Below are 22,362 nucleotides of genomic sequence, written 5' to 3' on the forward strand. Positions count from 1 at the left end.
AGCTGAAAGTCTTCCTGCTAAGTTCAGGAACAACACAGGATGCCCACTCTTGCCACTTCTATTCAGCATAGTATTGGAAGTTCTAGCTACAACAATCAGAAAAGAAAAAGAAACTAAAGGTATCCAAATTGGAAGGTTAGAGGTAAAACTGTCACTATTTGCAGATGCCATGATATATGTAGAGAGAACCCTAAAGTCTCCACACAGAATCTATTAGAGCTAACAAATGAATTTAGCAAGAGAGCAGGATAAAAAAATTAATACACAGAAATCTGCTGCATTTCTTTACACTAATAATGAAGTGTCAAAAGAAAGTTAAAAAAATCAGATTTAAAATCACATTAAAAAAAATCAAATACCTATCAATAAACATAACCAAGGAGGTGAAAGACTTCTATACTTAAAAAGATAAAACACTGATAAAGGAAATTGAAGATGATTCAAAGAAATGGAAAGCGACCCCATGCTCTTGGATTGGAAGAATTAATACTGTTAAAATGGCCACACTACCTCCAAGCAATTTACAGATGTAATGCAATCCATGTCAAAACACTCATGACATTTTCCAAAGAACTAGAAAAACTAATCCTTAAAGTTATATGGAACCACAAAAGGCCCAGAATTGCCAAAGCAAGTCAGAGGAAAAAGAACAAAGCTGAGGACTTCCCTGGCAGTCCAGTGGTTAAGACTCCACCCTTCCACTGCAGGGGGCATGGGTTTGATCCCTGGTCAGGGAACTAAGATCCTGCAAGCCACACTGTGCAGTACCTGTTCCCCACCAAAACAGAACAAAGCTGGAGGCATAACCCTCCCAGACTTTAGACTATATTACAAAACTATAGTAACCAAATAGTGTGGTCTTGGCAAAAAAGCAGACATATAGATCAATGGAACAGAATAGAGAGCCTAGAAATAAACCCACATCCCTACAATTAATTAATCTATGACAAAGAAGGCAAGACTATACAATGGAGAAAAGAGAACCTCTAAAACAAGTGGTGCTGAGAAAGCTGGACTGCTGCTGCTACTGCTAAGTCGCTTCAGTCGTGTCCGACTCTGCGCGACCCCATAGACGGCAGCCCACCAGGCTCCACCGTCCCTGGGATTCTCCAGGCAAGAATACTGGAGTGGGTTGCCATTTCCTTCTCCAGTGCATGAAAAGGAAAAGTGAAAGTGAAGTCGCTCAGTCATGTCCAACTCCTAGCGACCCCATGGGTCTGCAGCCTACCAGGCTCCTCCACCCATGGGATTTTCCAGGCAAGAGTACTGGAGTGGGGTGCCATTGCCTTCTCCGGAAAGCTGGACAGCTACATGTAAATAAAGAAATTAGAATACTCCCTTATACCATATACAAATATAAACTCAAAATGGTTTAAAAACCTACGTATAAGAGATGACTACATCAAGCTCCTAGAAAAGAACATAGGCAAAACATTCTCTGACATAAATCATAGCAGTATTTTCTTAGATCTGTCTCTCACGGTGAAAGAAACAAAAGCAAAAATAAATGGGATCTAACCAAACTTAAAAGCTTTGGCACAGCAAAAGAAACGATCAACAAAATGAAAAGACAACTTGTGGAATGGGAGAAAGTATTTGCAAACAATGCTTTTGACAAGGAGTTACTATACAAAATAAACAAATAGTTCATACAGTTCAGTGTCAAAAAATCAAACAACCCAATCAAAAAATCAGCAGAAGACTTAAATAGACATTTCTCCAAAGACACAGAGATGGCCAACAGGCACACGAAAAGATGTTCAACATTGCTAATCATTAGACAGATGCAAATCAAAACTACAATGAGGTATCATCTCACACCAGTCAGAATAGCCACCATCAAAAAGTCTACAAATAAATAAATGCTGGAGAGGGTATGGAGAAAAAGGAACCCTACTAGACTGTTAGTGGGAATGTAAACTGGTGCAGTCAGTAAAAGAAAACAGAATAGAGGTTTCTTAATAAACTAAAAATTGAGCTAGCATATAATCTAGCAATCCCACTCTTGAATATATATCTGAAAAAAATGAAGACTCTAATTCAAAAAGATACATGTACCCCAATGTTCATAGCAGCACAATTTATAATATCCAGGACATGGAAACAACTCTAGTGCCAATCAACAGATGATTGGCTTAAGATGTGGTATATACAGACAATGGAGTATAACTCAGCCATAAAAAAAGAATAAAATATTGCCATTTGCAGCAACATGGATGGGCCTAGAGAATACTGTACGCAGTGAAGTAAGTCAGACAGAAAAAGGCAAATACTATCTGATATCACTTATATGTAGAATCTAAAAATAATACAAATGAATCTATATTAAGACAGAAACATACTCAAAGACATAGGAAATAAATTTTAGGTTACTAAAGGGGAGAGAGAAAGAGGGGGAGGGACAAAATAGGATCATGGGAGTAACAGATACAAACTCAGTTCAGTTCAGTTCAGTTCAGTCACTCAGTCATGTCTGACTCTTTGTAACCCCATGGACTGCAGCACACCAGGCCTCCCTGTCCATCACCAACGCTTGGAGTTTACTCAAACTCATGTCCATTGAGTCGGTAATGCCATCCAACCATCTCATCCTCTGTCATCCCTTTCTCCTCCTGCCTTCAATCTTTCCCAGCATCAGGGTCTTTTCAAATGAGTCAGTTCTTTGCATCAGGTGGCCAAAGGATTGGAGTTTCAGCCTCAGCATCAGTCCTTCCAATGAATATTAAGGACTGATTTCTTTTAGGATTGACAGGTTGGATCTCCTTGCAGTCCAACTGACTCTCAAGAGTCTTCTCCAACACCACAGTTCAAAAGCATCAATTCTTCGGCACTCAACTTTCTTTATGGTCCAACTCTCACATCCATACATGCTTACTGGAAATACCATAGTTTTGACTAGACAGACCTTTGTCGGCAAAGTAATGTCTCTGCTTTTTAATATGCTGTCTAGGTTGGTCATAACTTTTCTTCCAAGAAGCAAGCGTCTTTTAATTTCATGGCTGCAGTCACCATCTGCAGTGATTTTGGAGCCCAAAAAATAAATTCTGTCACTGTTTCCTCATCTATTTGCCATGAAGTGATGGGACTGGATGCCATGATGTTAGTTTTATTAGTGTTGAGTTTTAAGCCAACTTTTTCACTCTTCTCTTTCACTTTCATCAAGAGGCTCTTCTTGATTCTTAGTTAGGCTCTTCTTAGTTCTTCTTCGATTTCTGCCATAAGGGTGGTGTCATCTGCATATCTGAGGTTATTGATATTTCTCCCAGAAATCTTGATTCCAGCTTGTGCTTCATCCAGCCCAGCGTTTCTCATGATGTACTCTGCATATAAGTTAAGTAAGCCAGGTGACAATATACAGCCTTGACGTACTCCTTTGCCGATTTGGAACCAGTCTGTTGTTCCATGTCCAGTTCTAACTGTTGCTTCCTGACCTGCATACAGATTTCTCAAGAGGCAGGTCAGGTGGTCTAGTATTCCCGTCTCTTTCAGAATTTTCCACAGTTTGTTGTGATCCACACAGTCAAAGGCTTTGGCATAGTCAATAGAGCAGAAGTAGATGTTTTTCTGGAACTCTCTTGCTTTTTTGATGATCCAACGAATGTTGGCAATTTGATCTCTGGTTCCTCTGCCTTTTCTAAATACAAACAGATACAAACTATTATACATAAAATAGATAAGCAACACAGATTTATGTTGGGAGGATCCTCTGGAGGAGGAAATGGCCACCCACTCCAGTATTCCTGCCTGGAATATTCCGAGGAGCCTTGTAGGTTACAGTCCACGGGGCGGCAAAAGAGTCGGACATGACTTAGTAACTGAACAGCAGGGAATCATATTCAAAACTTTGTAATAACTTGTAATGGAATACAACCTGAAAAAAAAAAAACTGCATCACTTTGTATCCTCTAATCACAGGACCCTAAAATGAGAAAAACTTACAAATGTACAGTTTATTACAAGGAAAGTACACACTATATAAAGCAAGGATATGAAAGGCAAAATATACATCACAGGGACTTCTCTGGTGGTCCAGTGGCTAAGATTCCACACTCCCAATGCAGAGGGTCCAGGTTCAATCCCTGGTCAGGGAACTAGATCCCACATGCTACAACTAAGAGTTTGCATGCTGCAACTAAAGATCCCGAATGCTGCAACTAAGACCTGGCACAGCCAAATGAATAAATAAAAATAAATTAAAAAAAATACATCACAGTGTATGATTCATAGCAGGGGTCTAGAAATAACAAGTGTAGGGTCCTATTGTTTTTTTACCCTCTGGTCCCACCAGATGTTTTGTACTCATTTTGTATCTTCCTGCCCTCGTGCCTAGAATCAGCCATTTCTTCAAGGAGCCCTGATTCCATTTATGGGAGAATGGTGTTTAGAAACAAAGATCTGGATGCGAGGTGTGCTTCCTACTGTTGGGGTGTAACTGTTTCTAGGCCATTTCAGCAGCCATAGCCAGAAAATATATCTAAGTATACTATCTGACATATATAGATCTATCTATATATCTGTATCTATTTACCAACTGGAGTACAGTATTTATGTATAGTTCTTTTTGTTGACAGTCTTACATTAGTTAAAACATGGGCTTTTAAATATATATATATTGAGGTATAATTGACAAACATTATTATACCAGTTCCAGGTATATAACATAATGACTCAATATAAGTATATATTGCAAAATGACTCCCACAATAAGTCTAGTTAACATCCATCACTATACATAGTTACAGACTCTTTTTTCTTGTGATGAGAACTTTTAAGATCGACTCTCTTAGCAACTTTCAAATATGAAATATAGTATTATTAACTATTATTAAATGAAGCACAAAATGATTCGTGTAAATGAAGTGGAAATACATAAAACAAATGCAAATTAAGAGGAATCAAAGATGAAAATACATTAATAGATTGGGCTTCCTTGGTGGCTCAGTGGTAAAAAAATCTGCCTGCCAGTGCAGGGGACATGGGTTTGATCCCTGGTCTGGGGAGGTTCCACATGCCGCAGGGCAAGTAAGTCTGTGCGCCACAACTACCGAGCCAGAACTCTAGAGCCTGTGAGACATGACAAGAGAAGCTACCTCAATAAGAAGCCCATGCAATGCAACGAAGAGTAGCCCCTGCTTGCCACAACTAGAGAAAGCCTGTATGCAGCAACGAAGACCCAGTGCAGCAATACATAAATAAATAAAATAGTGATATGGAAAGATATCCACGTCCTAATCCCCACAACTGTTGAATATTATATCATATGACAAAGGGGATTTTGCAGATGTGACTAAATTAAAAATCTCGTGATTGAGAGACTACCCTGGATTATCCAGGTGGGTCCTAAATGTAATCTCAAGGGTCCTTAAAGAGGGCAGCAAGAAAGTCAAAGGAGATAGTAGGAGACCTGAGAATGGAAGCAAAAGGTTGGAGTGATGTGAGGAAGGAGGAAGCTGAGGAAAACAGGCTGCCTCCGGAAGCTAGAAAACTCATGGAAAATGAATTCTTCTCTAGAGGTTCAAGAATAAACCAGCCCTACAACACATTGACTTTATTTAGCCTAGTGAAACTGATTTCAAATTTCTGGCCTCCAGAATTGTAAGAAAATAAATTTGTGTTAAACTTTTGTAGCAGCAATAGGAAACTAATACACATATCTTTAGTTTTGCCTTTTTCAAAATGCCACATGAGGACTTCCCTGGTAGTACAGTGGATGGGAGTCTGCCTGCCAATACAGGGGACATGGGTTGGAGCCCTGTCTGGGAAGATCCCACATGCCATGGGGCAACTAAGCCCGTGAACCATAACTGCTGAGCCTAAGTGCTGCAACTACTGAAGCCTGTATGCCCTGGAGCCCATGCTTTGCAACAGAAGAGGCCACTGCAATGAGAAGCCCATGCATCACAACTGGAGAGTAGCCTCCACTCTCCACAATTACAGAAAAAGCCCTTGTACAGCAACAAAGAACCAGCACAACCAAAAAAAAAAGCCATATCAATAGAAACATACAGTACTTTTGGGTCTTTGGAGTCTGGCTTCTTTTGCTTGGCAAAATGAATTTAAGATGCATCAATGCTTATGTTATGCATACTTTACCACAAAAAGAAAGATTCATTCACTTTGTTGAGTGACTCAATAGATCTTTCCTTCTTATTACTGACTAGTATTCCATTGTATACATGCATCAGTTTGTTTATGGGTTTCCCAGGCGGCTAAAGTGGTAAAGAATCTGTCAGCCAAGCAGGAGATGTGGGTTCGATCCCTGGGTTGGAAAGATCCCCTGGAGAAGGAAATGGCAACCCACTCCAGTATTCTTGCCTGGGAAATCCCATGAACAGAAGAACCTGATGGGCTACAGTCCATGCAGTCACAAAGAGGCAGACATGACTTAGCAGCTAAACAGCAACAGCAACCAGTTTGTTTATCCATTCACCTGCTGAAGGACATCTGGTTGTTTCCAGTTTTTGATAATGATGCTATAAATATTTGCATACACGTTTGTGTGTGTACATTAATATTCATTTCACTTGGCTATTAAAACCAACTCATAGGTATTCATAGCTTTTAGGACATGGAGATGTATATTTAAATAGCATTACCAGGGAAACATATTACTAAATAATACAAACAAAAAAAACAGGCTTTTTAAGGCCAAGGTTACTTTCACAGAATAAGCCATAAGTTCTCAGTTCCAGATGTCTTACAAGATCCCTTTGTTAGATATAACATTTTAAGGACATCTTAAGAAACCAGAATATTGTCTTCTTATTCTGTTGCTGGGATTTCTTACAACAGCAGTTAGGAGGGCCTATGGTTTTTTCAGACTAAATGCTGAAATTTCATTATTTAGAACTATGAAAAATAAGGACAATTCTAAGAAGATTAAAATTACTATGGAAAGGAAAGGGGCAAAACAGAATTACAAACAATTGGAATAGGAGCATGTAATGTTATCCATCTACGGTGTAAACAGAAAAAACCTAACAACGAATATTTGAATTTCTGATTTACAATATTGGCAATCCATTCACTCCTAGTCCTTAGTATTGTTTGCTATGAAACTTTGTCAAATGGTTTCATGAAGTCATTAAAATGTACCTGTTCTTTTTCCAACAGATATGCAGTGACACTTCTGCCAAGGGAGTTTTGCCTGAATAGAGGAAAAAATAAGACATTCAAACATAGAAGTGGCAACATGTTCCCCTAAGGCACCAAAGCCACAGAGGAAGAACTCTGAGTTGCAACACTCAATGCAAAATCAGGTTCATGTCACATAATCTGCAAAAGGTTTATAAAGCCAGCTGCAAAGTGTTTAACAAATATTTGTCAGGGTATGGGATTTTCTCCTATTTACAAGCTAACAAGTTAGCCTGTTACCATTTCCTGGATGCCAGTAGCACAGTAAGCAGTAGCAGCACCATCAGCATATTTGTGTGGGTTCCCCACAGCCCCAAGCCCAAAAAGAGGCCATGCAGAGGGGCCAGGTGGACATACTATGTACACAATGCATGTCTGCATCACAGCCAAAGGACACTGGCCTTGGGGAATTGACATCTTTTATAGCAAGCTTGCTCTTAATCCCAGAAGGAAGTATCACCTCCTCCCTCAAGGCAGCTCCTTGCACATACAGCCCAGAGAAGTGAGTCAGGTAAAGTGGTCAGGGCCTTGCATTCTTGGCACATAAAGCAAGAACAAGCAGGGACACTCTGGGCTGTGTCAGATTGTATCTCCCAATTATATTATACCCAGAGAGAAAAGAGGCCATCTCTCCTCCCACTTGAAGTGAACAGTAAGAGGTACTGCCCAAAGTTTTGCCCTTCTGCCTTTAGCTGGTGCCAGCAAACTGCAAAAACCGGGCCTGTGCTTTTTCTCTGTTAACCAGTCATAGAGAACTCTCGGGAAGCCATAAATGTGGATTAAGGGAGAAATAAATCGATAGGATCAAGTACCGTAGGAGTTTAAAACACCTCCCCAGGCAGTTTACTGGTGCCTTCTGACTAGCCTGGACTCAATCGTATATATAACATTATCATTTTCAAACAGAATACTGGTGTCACATCCAACTTTATGCTTCCATGGATTAGATAACATCTCGTTTCTAGCGGTCCTTTCAAGTGGCATATCTCACTCTCCTTTTGCCTTCCAGATCTCCTGCCCATGCTCTCGAATGAGTGAACCTACCCAGAAGCCAGAGGGCAAGGAAATCTATTGATAAAATCCCTTCTCAGGGCACAGTGGAGGCAGAGAGGGTGGAGTGAATCTGGAAGGGCAATGGAAGATATCCAGCACAGCCCATAAATGGCATTGATGTCATTGGTGTGATTTTCTAAAACATTAAACCATTCTTGGTAAGGTTCCAAACAAAACAACACATACTCCTTTCAATTTACACAGTAGTTCCGTTCCTGGAAAATTCCAGGATATTAAAACTGCTCAAAAAATACTTTGAGTTATGCTCGCTTCAGCAGCAGTATACTAAGATTAGAATTATACAGAGAGGATAAGCATGGCCCCTGCACAGAATGACATGCACATTTGTGAAAACATCCCATATTTTTAAAAGTAAATTTTAGAAAAAGAAAAAAAGTAACTTTACATGTAAATGAGGTTAGGCTTAGGCTTGGACAACCACAGATAGGTTTTTCATACACATGGATGGCTAGAGGGACATTTGAAAATTATGTAAAACGGAGGAACGTTCATCCTGGTACAAATGTCACAGACACTGAAGGACACATGACATTCTTGGCTCCTGCCCTCTAACTGCCAGGAGATCCCTGCCAGGGGATTCCTGTCAATCACTGTAACAACCAAAATAGCCTCATGTGTTTTCAAAGTATACCCTTGATGGCACTGCCCCCAGGGAGACCCACTCTCCTAAGGCGAAACATTCATCCTTACAGAATTTGAGTTTGATACTTCACCCCTTAGTGGCTGGGAGAGACAACAAATGGAGCCATTCATGGCTCCTTGTTCAGTCCAATATACAGAAGACTCTGACCCAGCTACCAAACACTTGCTGCAATTTCTGGCAACATGGAATTGTGAACTTGAATTTTATGATTTGGGATAAATAACAATAAGAAAATAAATGGATGCAAAGCTCAAACTTCACATGGAGACAGATAAAGTTTATAAATAACCACAATTCATGTCACTTGAAATTAAACTATAACATTTTTCTACTTTTAACTTACATATTCAATTTTTTAAAAATTTTGTTTCTTTTCTTGGCTGCGCCGTGGTGCGTGTGGGGTCTTAGTCTCCCCACCAGGGATCTAATCTGCGCCCTCTGCTTGGGAGCATGGAGTCTTAACCCCTGGACCACCAGGTAAGTCCCTTAACTTACACATTTTAAGTAACACATACATGTTATATAAAATTACAAAATTAGACACAAAAATAAAAAGTGAAAACATCATACTCTGTGGCAGACAGAATAATGGCCCTCCTCAAAGATGTCCATGACCTTATCCCTGGAACCATTTACATGGCAAAAGGGATTCTGCAGATGTGACTAAGTGAAGGATTTTTTTTTTAAATCAGAGGATAATTGCTTTGCAATGTTGGTTGGTTTCTGCTATACAACAACGTGAATCAGCTATATGTGTACATAAATTCCCTCCCCCTTGAGCCTCCCTCCCACTCTACCCCCACCCATAAGTGAAAGATCTTGAGATGGAGAGATTACCTTGAATGATCCATGTGCGCTCAATGTAATCACAAGGATTCTTAGAAAAGGGAAGGAGGGGGATCAGAAGGCTTCAAAACCTATAAGAGAATAAGTTTGTATTGTTTTAAGCTACTAATTTGTGGTAATTTGTTTCAGGAATAAGAAGAAATTCATAAACACCCCCCACCACCCGTCACAGAGATCCACCATTGTTAACACCTCAGTACCTGTACTTCAAGAGATTTCCTACACTGTTATGTGTATGTGTGTGTGTGTGTACTTTCTGCAAGGATGGATCACAGTGTACATGCTATTTTATAACTTCCTTTTTAAGTCAACAGACTCCATCTTTCCATTTCATCAAATACCTAAACCATATTAAAAATTTCCCAAATAACATAAAAATGCCTTTATCAGTTGTTTCACTCAAATTATGATCTGTTCAAGGACCACCCACAGCATTTAATTTTTAGGTATCTTTTGTTATGATGTTGACTATTGAAGAGATGGTCCTATAGTTGTTCAGAGCAACCTGCCACCTTCTGGGTTTGTTTAGTTTCTCTATTTTGAACATCATTATTAAATCATGGGTTTTCACAGAGTTCATTTGTTTCCATTAATTGCCACCATTAGTCTTTATAATGTTCTAAATGTTATGACTGTGGCCAGTGGGACATAACCCCACTGATTTTTTAGAACATTATGGATTGTGAGCACAAAAGATGTCCCTAGATATCCTTGTACTTTCCCCGTCCCACTCCTGGAATAAGCTCTTTCTCCAAAAGGACCCAGCTTCCCTTTAAGGGGAATGGTCTTCAGAGGCTACAACCTGAGCACGAGGGAGTGTTCGTTAGTACTGAGGTGACATTGTTTTTAGGTCATTTTAATGGATGGAGCTAAAAAAAAAAATACATATTGTGGCAGACAGACTTTATGGTGGCCACTATGATCCCTGTCTTCTGGTGTTCATACCTTTATGTACCTACCTTCTCCTAAAAGTGGGAAGAACTATGACTTGCTTATGGTCAGTAATATGTGCCAAAGGTGAAAGGATGCACATGATCATATATATATACATATATGACTATAGTATGTATGACTAATACCAGTCTTGCAAGGACACTGTCTTCCTTGCTGGTTTTAAAGAAGCCAACTGCCATGTTGTGAGCTGCTTATGGAGAAGGCCACTTGGGTAAGGAACTAAGAGCAGCCTTTGGCTGAAAGCCAGAAAGAAACTGAGGCCCTCAGTCCAGCAGCCTACAAAGAATGAAAGGCTGCCAACAAACATGTGAGGTTGGAAGCAGATGTGACCGCAGCGCTGGCTGACACCTCGATTGCAGCTTTTTAGTCCCTGAAGCAGGGCATCTAACTAAGCTATGCCCAGACTCCTGACCCACAGAAAGTGTAATATAATAAATGTATCTTGCATTAAGCCTCTAAGTTGGTGGAAATATTGTTATGTATAATAGATAACTATTTTAATTAACTATTAAAAAATTAAACTAATTATCTATTAAATAGATAACTATTTTAATTTAACATGTTTAATCATGGACATTCAGAAAACTAAGATCATGGCATCTGGTCCCATCACCTCATGGGAAATAGATGGGGAAAAAGTGCAAACAGTGTCAGACTTTATTTTTTTGGGCTCCAAAATCACTGCTGATGGTGATTGCAGCCATGAAATTAAAAGACGTTTACTCCTTGGAAGGAAGGTTATGACCAACCTAGATAGCATGTTTAAAAGCAGAGACATTACTCTGCCAACAAAGGTCCGTCTAGTCAAGGCTATGGTTTTTCCAGTGGTCATGTATGGATCTGCGAGTTGGACGGTGAAGAAAGCTGAGCGCTGAAGAATTGATGCTTTTGAACTGTGGTGTTGGAGAAGACTCTTGAGAGTCCCTTGGACTGCAAGGAGATCCAACCAGTCCATCCTAAAGGAGATCAGTCCTGGGTGTTCATTGGAAGGACTGATGTTGAAGTTGAAACTCCAATACTTTGGCCACCTCGTGCGAAGAGTTGAGTCATTGGAAAAGACCCTAATGCTGGGAAGGATTGGGGGCAGGAGGAGAAGGGGACGACAGAGGATGAGATGGTTGGATGGCATCACCAACTCAATGGACATGGGTTTGGGTGGACTCCGGGAGTTGGTGATGGACAGGGAGGCCTGGCATGCTGCGATTCATGGGGTCACAAAGAGTCAGACACGACTAAGCGACTGAACTGAACTGAACTGAATCATGGATGTACATGAATATTTTCAATTCCATTTTAATATTTCAATGTTTTCCTCAATTTCTTGGATTTTATCCTATTATTTTTACCAATAATGGAACTACTAGTCCTATCCCCTGGAGGACTGCACACTAAATTGTGAATGAAAAACTGAAAATGAGGGATCTCCTTTCTATTCTTCCTCTCTTCGAATGGGAAAATTTATTCACTTATATTTTTTTCTTATGGCCTTACTCACTTAAGTAAACTAAGTCTATGAAATCACTTCATAATACTTTTAGCCATGGGATTCCTTTAAATTGTTACTACAAATTGTAATATTTCCTGTAAATATAGTACTTTATGGTTTGAAACAAATTTGCTCAGGTATAAGTTTATACAACAAATTTTGGAATAGCATTCAATTAACACCCATTTGATTTAGGTAAAATTATCATACAAATTATCTATTTCTCGCTAACGATGTTTATTTCCCCAAACAAGGTATATCTACACTTCAAAAAAAAAAGAGTTTTAACAGTTAATACACAGTTTGATTCTTCATATTTTAAACTCACATATTAAATAAAAATTCAAAATCCAAACTCTGAACAAATACTTATGATGAATAAAGAGGTCCCTAATCTAAACCAATCACTTCTTTCTTGGAATATTTAGTAACAAATATTTAATTTGTAATATTATACAAGCACACTTATATTTCTATTATTTTTGCTCAAAAATTAAATGTTGTCTAATGTCTTCTTGAAATGATGTTATTTGTTGTTGTTGTTCAGTCGCTCAGTCGTGTCCGACTCTTTGCAACCCCATGGACTGCAGCATGCCAGGCTTCCCTGTCCTTCACTATCTCCCGGAATTTGCTCAAACTCGTGTCCATTGAATGGGTGATGCCATCCAACCATCTCATCCTCTGTTGTGCCCTTCTCCTCCTGCCTTCACTCTTTCCCAGCATCAGGATCTTTTCTAATGAGGCTCTTCGCATCAGGTGGCCAAAGTATTGGAGTTTCAGCTTCAGCATCAGTCCTTCCAATGAATATTCAGGGTTGATTTTCTTTAGGATTGATTGGTTGGATCTCCTTGCTGTCCAAGGGACTCTCAAGAGTCTTCTCCAGCACCACAGTTCAAAGGCATCGATTCTTTGGTGTTCAGCCTTTTTTATTGTCCAGCTCTCACATCTGTGCATGACTAGTGGAAAAACCATAGCTTTGACTCTACGACCTTGTAGGCAAAGTAATATCTCTGCGTTTTTTTTTTTTTTTAATCTAGGTTTGTCATTGCTTTTCTTCCAAGGAGCAAATGTCTTTTGGATTCATTTTGAATACTTGTCGATTACTTTCAGGTTCAACACAATATGTTATAGAATAATTCAACCTGACAAAATAACATTTCCCAAAAGTACTATTTCCAGTAACAATTTCTCCGCTGAATAAAATTGACAGCAAATATTGTAAAATATCTCACAACCACCCGGCACATGGATCAATATTACTATAACATATTTTAAATAAAGTAGCAGTACTGGCTTTATAGAAACTTGAGGAACAAGTTTCTCCTGACTAAAACTACCATACCCACCAAGAAAGAAACTGTTATTTAAATCAAAGACCTTTCTGGCACAGCTTCACATGTTCCTTAAAACACTCTTTTACATCATGAAATTTTTATCTGGATTAATAATGCACTGAAGAGGCTAAGGCTGAAACTCCAATACTTTGGCTACCTGATGTGAAGAACTGACTCCTTAGAAAAGACCCTGATGCTGGGAAAGAGTGAAGGCAGGAGGAGAAGGAGATCACAGAAGATGAGATGGTTGGATGGTATCACCGACTCAATGGACACGAGTTTGAGCAAACTCCAGGAGTTGGTGATGGACAGGGAAGCCTGGCATGCAGTAGTCCCTGGGGTTGCAAAGAGTCAGACATGACTGAGCGACTGAACTGAACTAACTGAAGAGGCTAACCTTGAGAAAAGGGTATGGGTTTTATTTATCTCTATTCCCTGGACTAGTATAGAAACTGGCATATTAACTCAATTAATGCTACATAAATGAATGGATAGTTGGGGGAAGGAAGGAAGGCTGGCAAATGATCCAATGAGATGGCCTTAAGTGGCTTTAAGTTACTCTGAAATATATTTAAACACCTTAAAAGGAATAAAGAAATACAAAGCAATTAAGGACTGAAGGAAGCTAGCCAAAACCTTAGTGAAAGCTGCAGATTTCTATGAGTCAGTTAAAGAAATAGGGATTAACAGGCTATAAACCCAGAAATGAGGATTATGTGGTCTGTAGATACAAATCTTACTCTGAAATTTTGGAATCCATGTTATTTTATCTATAAAAGGGGAATTAGTCTAGCCTTTGAGACCACAAGAAACTGTAGATCTACAGCCCAGATCTCACAACCTCGCTAGCGTCTGGCCAACAACAACCTCTGTCAAGTGACAATTATCTCAAAAGAGCACAGGTTCAACAGGGGCAATACTGCCCTCTAGGGAGAATTTTGGAAGCCTGTGGGTATTTTTTCTTGACACATTGAAGTGAAGCTGCAAAACATTAATGATAAAGGGGATCTTGAAAGTCACAAGAGAAAAAAACCACTAAGAAATGAAAATCAGAATACCAGAAGACTTTGCATCAGTCAAAAACTGATACCAGAAGACAGTGGAATGATATTTTCAAATTGAAAAAGGGAAATTATTAGTAACGTAGGATTTTATACCTAGGTAAATTACCATTGTAAAGGCAAAATAGAGACATTTACAGACATACAAAGAAGTAATTTACCACCCACAGACTTCACTAAAAGAAACACTGTGGATGTACCAATTTCTGGTACCAGACAAGAAAAGAGTAAGCCCACTACAGTCTCTCTCTTCCACTTCAAACAACTAAAATTTCTGGGGGAAAAAAACAGAACACAACAGGCAACTACTTGAGAATCCTGAAAAGTAAGCAAAGGAGGTGAATTGAGAAGAGAAGTAAAAACTTTAGGAAGTGACTCATACAGGGGTGAGTTACCAAATTTTTACCTACATTCTGTCCCAACACTGATCAGGAGGAAAGTCTCTAGCAGAGCTACCATAGACAGTACAAGGAGAAAAAAAATCCAAGGAACCCCATAGTTTGGGCCAGAGGTCTGAGAAAATGTGCCCCAGAAAGCTGGAAAGTGTAGAAGGAATCACTTTAAAAAAATCTCACCCATCAGAGGACTTTAACAGGACCCAGATTCTTACTTTAGGTTCAGAATATTCAGTATACAATCCAAAATTACTTGACATACTAGGAATTAAGAAAATGTGACTAATTCCCAAGGGAAAAGCCATTCAGTGGATGCCAAATCCAAGATGATTCAGATGTTGAAATTGACAAAGACTTTAAAGCTGTTATAATTATGCACTGTGAGGTAAACACACCCTTCAAATAAATAAAAAGATAGTTCGCAGCACAGTAAAAAGAAACTATAAAAACTAACCATTGGAAATTTTAGATGACAAAAATACAATATATGAAATTCAAAATTCACAGGATAAGTTTAATAGAAGTAAATGTGTAATACATGTATATAAGATATACATGTAAAGTCCTCATTTTATACATATAATCACATATTTACTTCTATTGAGCTCATCTCATGCATCATGTTCATATAAAATGGGATTATATATGATATATTCTTACTTTAAAATTTTGGAATCAATATTGTTTTGTCTATAAAAAGGGAATTAGTCTAGCCTTTGAACATACGAGAAGCTGGAGATCTATAGTCCAGATCTCACAACCCAGCCAGTCTCTGGCCAAACAGCAACCTCAATCAAATGAGATAGCAATTACCTCAAAAGTACTATGGGCTCAATGGGGGTAATACTGCCCTCTAGGGGTCATTTTGGAAGTTAGTGGGTACTTTTTCTTTTTTTGATACATTGGCATCAAACTGCAAAACATCAGTGATAAAGAGTATATATATATATGGAGAGAGAATGATTGATTTTAAAGAACTGGCTAATGCAATAGTGTGTGTGTACTCAGTCATTGTCTGCTCTTTTCAACCCCATAGACTAAAACCTGCCAGGCTTCTCTGTCTGTGGAATTTTCCAAGCAAGAATACTGAAGTGGGTTGCCATTTCCTCCTCTATGGGATCTTCCCGACCCAAGGATTGAACCCATGTTTCCTGCACTGGCAGGTGGATTCTTTACCATCTGCACTCCCTGGGAAGCCCAATGTAATAGTGGAGGCTGTGAAAACCAAAATTTTCAGGGCACAAGAGGAGGCTGGAGACCCAAGGAAAAATTGATGTCACAGTCTTGAGTCCAAAAGCAGTCTAGAAGCAGAATTCTTTCTCTTTAAGAGAGGGAAATCTTTTCTCTTGAGGCCTTCAACTAATTAAATAAAGCCCACCAACATAATAAAGGATAACCTACTTTATTCAAAGTCTGCTTATTTAAATGTTAACATATTTAAAAATATCTTCACAGCAACAGCTAAACCAGTTTTTGACCAAACACTGGGTACCATAACCTAGCTGCTGCTGCTGCTGCTGCTGCTGTTGCTAAGTCGCTTCAGTCGTGTCCGACTCTGTGCGACCCCATAGACGGCAGCCCACCAGGCTCCTCCGTCCATGAGCTTTTGCAGGCAAGAGCACTGGAGTGGGGTCCCATTGCGTTCTCCAATAACCTAGCTAAGTTGACACATAAAAGTAACCATTACAGATGGCAAAGGAAACAATTAGTGAGATTGACGATAGATTAACAGAAATTATCCAATCCAAAAAATGGAAAGAAAGAAAACTGAAGAAATTTAACAGAACTTTAGAATTGTGAAAAAATACCAAAGGGTGTGTGTATACCACTTGTACCACTGGAATCTCAGGAAAGCAGAAAGAGATTAGTACAGAAAAAATATTTGAAGAAATAATGTTTGAAAATTCTCCAGATTTGGAGAAAGACATAAATATATAAAGATAAGTAAACCCACAACAAGATAAATTGACCAACAAAAAAATCTGTTCATTCTTCTCTATTACATATAGAACATTTATAAAGAATGATCAGATATAAGTGACAAATGAAGTCTCAACAAATTTCAAAGCATCAGTATTAGCCTTAACTCTGATGGAAAACAACTATAAAAAGAAATTTTAAAAAAATTTAGCCAATTATACTTCAATAAAGCTGAAAAATGTTTAGAACACTACAATGCTGCTAAATAACTCATAGGTTTAACAGTAAATCATGATTTGGCAAAGGATTCTTAGGTATGACACCAGAACCATGAGCAACAAAAGGGAACATAGATAAACTGGACTTTATGAAAATGAAAACCTTTTGTGTTTCAAAAGATACCATCAAGAAAATGCAAAAACTCAAAGAATGGGAGAATGTATTTGCAAATCATAAATCTGATAAGAGCTTTGTATCCAGACTATATAAAGAACTATTACAACACAAAAATATGAAGACAACCCATATTTATTTATTTTATTTTTATTTTTTTGACAATCCATTTTTAAAAATGAGCAGATGATATGAATAGACATTTCTCTAAGGAAGATATACAAATGGCCAATAAACATATGAAAAGATGCTCAACATCACTCATTATTAGAGAAATGCAAATCAAAACTACAATGAGGTATCACCTCACACCAGTCAGAATGGCCATCATCAGAAAATCTACAAAAAATAAATACTGGAGAGGATGTGGAGAAAAGGGAACCCTCCTGCAAGGTTGGTGGGAATGAAAACTGATACAGCCATTATGGAGACCAGTATGGAGGTTCTTTAAAAAAACTAGGAATAAATCTACCATATGACCCAGCAATCCCACTTACTGGACATATACCCTGAGAAAAACCACAATTCTAAAAGACACATGTACCCTAATGTTCACTGCAGCACTATTTACAATAGCCAGGACATGGAAGCAACCTAGATGTCTATTGACAGATGAATGGATAAAGAAGATGTGGTACATATATACAATGGAATATTACTCAGCCATAAAAAGGAATGAATTTGAGTCAGTTATAGTGAGGTAGATGAACTAGAGCCTCTGACACAGAGTGAAGTAAGTCAGAAAGAGAAAAACAAGTATCATATATTAATGCACATATATGGAATCTAGAAAAATGGTACTGATGAACCTAGTAGAGAAAGGACTTGTGGATACAGTGGGGGAAAGTTAGGATGGGATGAATTGAGAAGGTAGCATTGACATATATACACTATCATGTGTAAAATAGTGGGAAATTGCTATATAACACAGGGAGCCCAGCCTGGTTCTCTGTGATAACCTAGATGGGTGGGATAGGGGGAGGGGAGGGAGGCTCAACAAAGAGGGGATATATATATATATATGACTGATTTGCATTGTTATATGGCAGAAACCATAAATAAATAATAATATTTAATAATAAATAAAACAAATAAACAAAAATGGGTAGAGGAGCTGAACAAATATTTTTCCAAAGAGGACATAAAGATGGCTAACAGGCACATGAAATGATGTTCAACATCATTTACCATTATAGAAATGCAAATCAAAACCACAATGAGATATCATCTCACACCTATCAGAATGGCAACTATCAAAAAGGTAAGAAACAACAAGTACTAGCAAAGGTATTGGGAAAAAGGAGCCCACATACACTGTTAGTAAGAATGTAGACTGGCACTGCCACTATGGAAAAAAAGATGGAGATTGCTAAAAAAATTAAGAACAGAACTACCACATGATCTGGCTATCCAACTTCTGGTTATTTATCCAAAGAATACAAGAACACTAATTTGAAAAGATATATGACCCCCTATGTACATCACAGCATTATTTACAATAGTCAAGATATGAAAACAACCTAAGCACCCATCAATGGACAAATGGATAAATAAGACATGATACACACACACACACACACACACACACACACATATGACAGTGGAATACTACTCAGCCATAAAAATATGAAACCTTGCTATATGCGAGAACATGGATGGACCTTGAGGGTATTATGCAAAGTGAAATAAGTCAGATGGAGAAAGACAAATGCCACATGATTTCAGACATGTGGAATACAAAAAAACTAAAAAAAAAAAACTAAATAAATGAACAAACCAAACAAAAACAAACACATAGATACGGAGAGCAGAGTAGTGGTGACCAAAGGGGAAGGGTGTAAGGGCGAGATAGGTAAAAGGGGTCAACTATATGATGATGAAAGAAAACTAAATTTTTGGTAGTGAGTACATTATAGTGTATACAGAAGTTGAAATATAATGTACACATAAAACTCATATAATGTTATAAACCAATGTTACCTCGATAAAGAATAGCATGAAAAAAAAGTTCAACATCATTAGCCACCAGGGAATGCAAATCAAAACAAATATGGGATACCACTTCTCACCCACCAGGATCGCTAGAATCAAAAAGCCTTAACAAGCTACAGGAACTCTCTCATTCATTACAGGTGAGAATGTAAAACATACAGTCACTCTGGAAGACAGTTGGGCAGTTTCACGCAAAACTAAGCATACTCTTACCATATGATCCAGCAATTGCTCTCCTCCGTATTTACCCAAATGAATCAAAAACTTATGCTCACACACACAAAAATCTGCACATGAGTATCCACAGCAGTTTTATTCATAATTGCTGAAGTGTGGAAACAATCAAGACATCCTTCAATAGATGAATGAATAAACAAAGTGTTACATTCATACAATGGAATATTATTCAGTGATAAAAAGAAATGATCTATCAAGCCAGGAAGACATGGAGGAACTTTACATACATACTGCTGAAGTGAAGGATGCTAACCTGAAAAGGTTATATGCTATACTATTCCAACTATGACATTTTAGAAAAGGCAAAACTATGGAGAGTGTAAAAAGATCAGTGGTTGCCAGGGGATGGAGGGGACAGAGGAAAAGAGGAATGAGCAGTGGAGCAAGGGGATTTTTAGGGTAGTAAACTATTCTGTATGATAGCGTAATGGCAGATATATGTAATTATACAATTGTCAAAACCCATATAATGTGTAACAAAAAGAGTGAATCATAAAGCATAGACTTCAGTTTAAAAAAAACCAACCTGTTGTAAACAATGTAAAATTATGACCCAGTAATTCCACACCTAGGTATGAAGACAAACAAAAACATATGTCTGCACAAAAACTTGCATACAAGTTTATAGCATCATTATTCAAGTGAGCCAGAAGGTGGAAACCCAAATGTCCACCAAGAGATGAATGAATAAACAAAATGTGGTATGTTCATATGATAGAAAGTTATTCAACAATAAAGAGGAATGAAGTACTTACTGATAGACACTACAACATGGATGACCTTGAAAACATGCTAAATGAACGAAGTCAGTCACAAAAGTCCACATATTATGACTCTAGTCATGAAAGTTTAGAATATGGAAATCTATAGAACAGAAAGTTGATTAGTGGTTGCTTACTACTGTGGCAGGAGACGGGGGGAGGGACCTATCAGGAGGAGAGGATGATAGAGCTAGAGGGTACAGGGTTTCTTTATGAAGTGATGAAAAGGTTCTAATATTTACTGTGGTAATGATTGCATATATGTATGAATATATTAAAAACCACCGAATTGTATACTCTAAATGGGTGAACTGTATGGTACATGAATTATATCTCAATAAAGCAGTTTTTTAAAGAGGAATGAAGTATTGATACATGCTACAACATGGATGAATCTCAAAAATATGCTAAGTGAAAGAAGCCAGACACAGAAGACTACATATAATTCTATTCATGTTTTTTTTTCTATTCATGTGAATGTCTAGAATAGGAAAATCTATAGCTGCAGAAAGTAGACTAGCAGTTATTATTGCTGGAAAGTTGAAGAACAAGGGAATAGGAGTGGGTGGGTGATAGCTAAAGAGTATGGGGTTTTGAGGCGATTCAAACGTTCTAAAATTTACTGTGGTTGATGGTTGCACATTTCTATGAATATACTAAAAACCATTAAATTGTACATTTTAAATGGGTGAATTGTATGTATGTGAACTATATCTCAATAAAGCTGTGTTTTTCCTTTAGCCAGACTTTATTGTTTGAATATTTGAAATCGTTATTCTATACACAAATTTTAATTTTCTTACAAAGCTCTATATTCCATATCACTAGGTCACTTCACTCTCCATTTTATGCCACATTTCCATCAAGAACTATTTCCCCAAATCACAATCTGCCTGATTGTGTGTTGTTGTTGTTCAGTTGCTAAGTTGTATCCAACTCTTTGCAATGCCATGAACTGTAGCCCGCCAGGCTCCTCTATCCATGAGATTTCCCAGGCAAAAATACTGGAGTGGGTTGCCATTTCCTTCTCCATGTTTTTTTAAAAAGACTTAATTTTTAAAATTATAAAGTATTTACAGCTGAATTAGAATTTCAGTACTACACACCAAAATGTATAGGGTTTAGCAAAATTAGTATTTTGAGATAACTTTTTGATTCTTAAATGGGTTAATTTTAAATAAGAAAGGAAAGTTCCAAAATGGCTGATTCCAAATCTGGGAAGGAAATCTATGAGGTAAACCTGGGACAACTTGCAAGGATGCTACCTTGCAAGGACAGCACAGGAGTCACCGTGAAGGGGCCCCACTGGTGAAAAAGAATGAGAGAATTAGAAAATCAACATTTTGCCACCTCTAATGAAATTATGTATTTACATTCCAATTATCAGTGGAGGTTAAAACCTCTAGATGAGAGGTGAAAGGGGAATTTTATAATGGAGAGGTAGCACTGAGAACACCTAGGTAACAAATACTTGACGTACAAAGATTAAATGCTTTCCTCCTACAAGTCAGTTCAGTTAAGTTGCTCAGTCGTGTCTGACTCTTTGTGACCCCATGAACTGCAACATGCCAGGCCTCCCTGTCCATCGCCAACTCCCGGAGTTTACCCAAACCCATGTCCATTGAGTCGGTGATGCCATCCAGCCATCTCATCCTCTGTCGTCCCCTTCTCCTCCTGCCCCCAATCCTTCCCAGCATTAGGGTCTTTTCCAATGACTCAACTCTTCGCATGAGGTGGCCAAAGTATTGGAGTTTCAACTTCAACATCAGTCCTTCCAATGAACACCCAGGACTGATCTCCTTTAGGATGGACTGGTTGGATCTCCTTGCAGTTCAAGGGACTCTCAAGAGTCTTCTCCAACACCACAGTTCAAAAGCATCAATTCTTCAGCGCTCAGCTTTCTTCACCGTCCAACTCTCACATCCATACATGACTACTGGAAAAACCATAGCCTTGACTAGATGGACCTTTGTTGGCAAAGTAGTGTCTTTGCTTTTTAATACGCTATCTAGGTTGGTCATAACTTTCCTTCCAAGGAATAAGTGTCTTTTAATTTCATGGCTGCAATCACCATCTGCAGTGATTTTGGAGCCCCCCAGAATAAAGTCTGATACCATTTCCACTGTTTCCCA

The 22,362-nt window shown here is 38.3% G+C and overlaps 1 non-coding gene across 1 annotated transcript; it reads left to right on the plus strand.

Moving 5' to 3' along the window:
• The first annotated feature begins 8,450 nt into the window (after window positions 1-8,450).
• Window positions 8,451-8,555, plus strand: LOC145537261 (U6 spliceosomal RNA). The gene has a single exon (XR_014076291.1). It is a non-coding gene; the product is annotated as a U6 spliceosomal RNA (small nuclear RNA).
• The last annotated feature ends 13,807 nt before the right edge of the window (window positions 8,556-22,362 follow it).

Source organism: Giraffa tippelskirchi, chromosome X (assembly GCF_054371585.1).
Source record: "Giraffa tippelskirchi isolate mGirTip1 chromosome X, T2T-mGirTip1v1.2.pri, whole genome shotgun sequence".
NCBI lineage: Eukaryota > Metazoa > Chordata > Mammalia > Artiodactyla > Giraffidae > Giraffa > Giraffa tippelskirchi.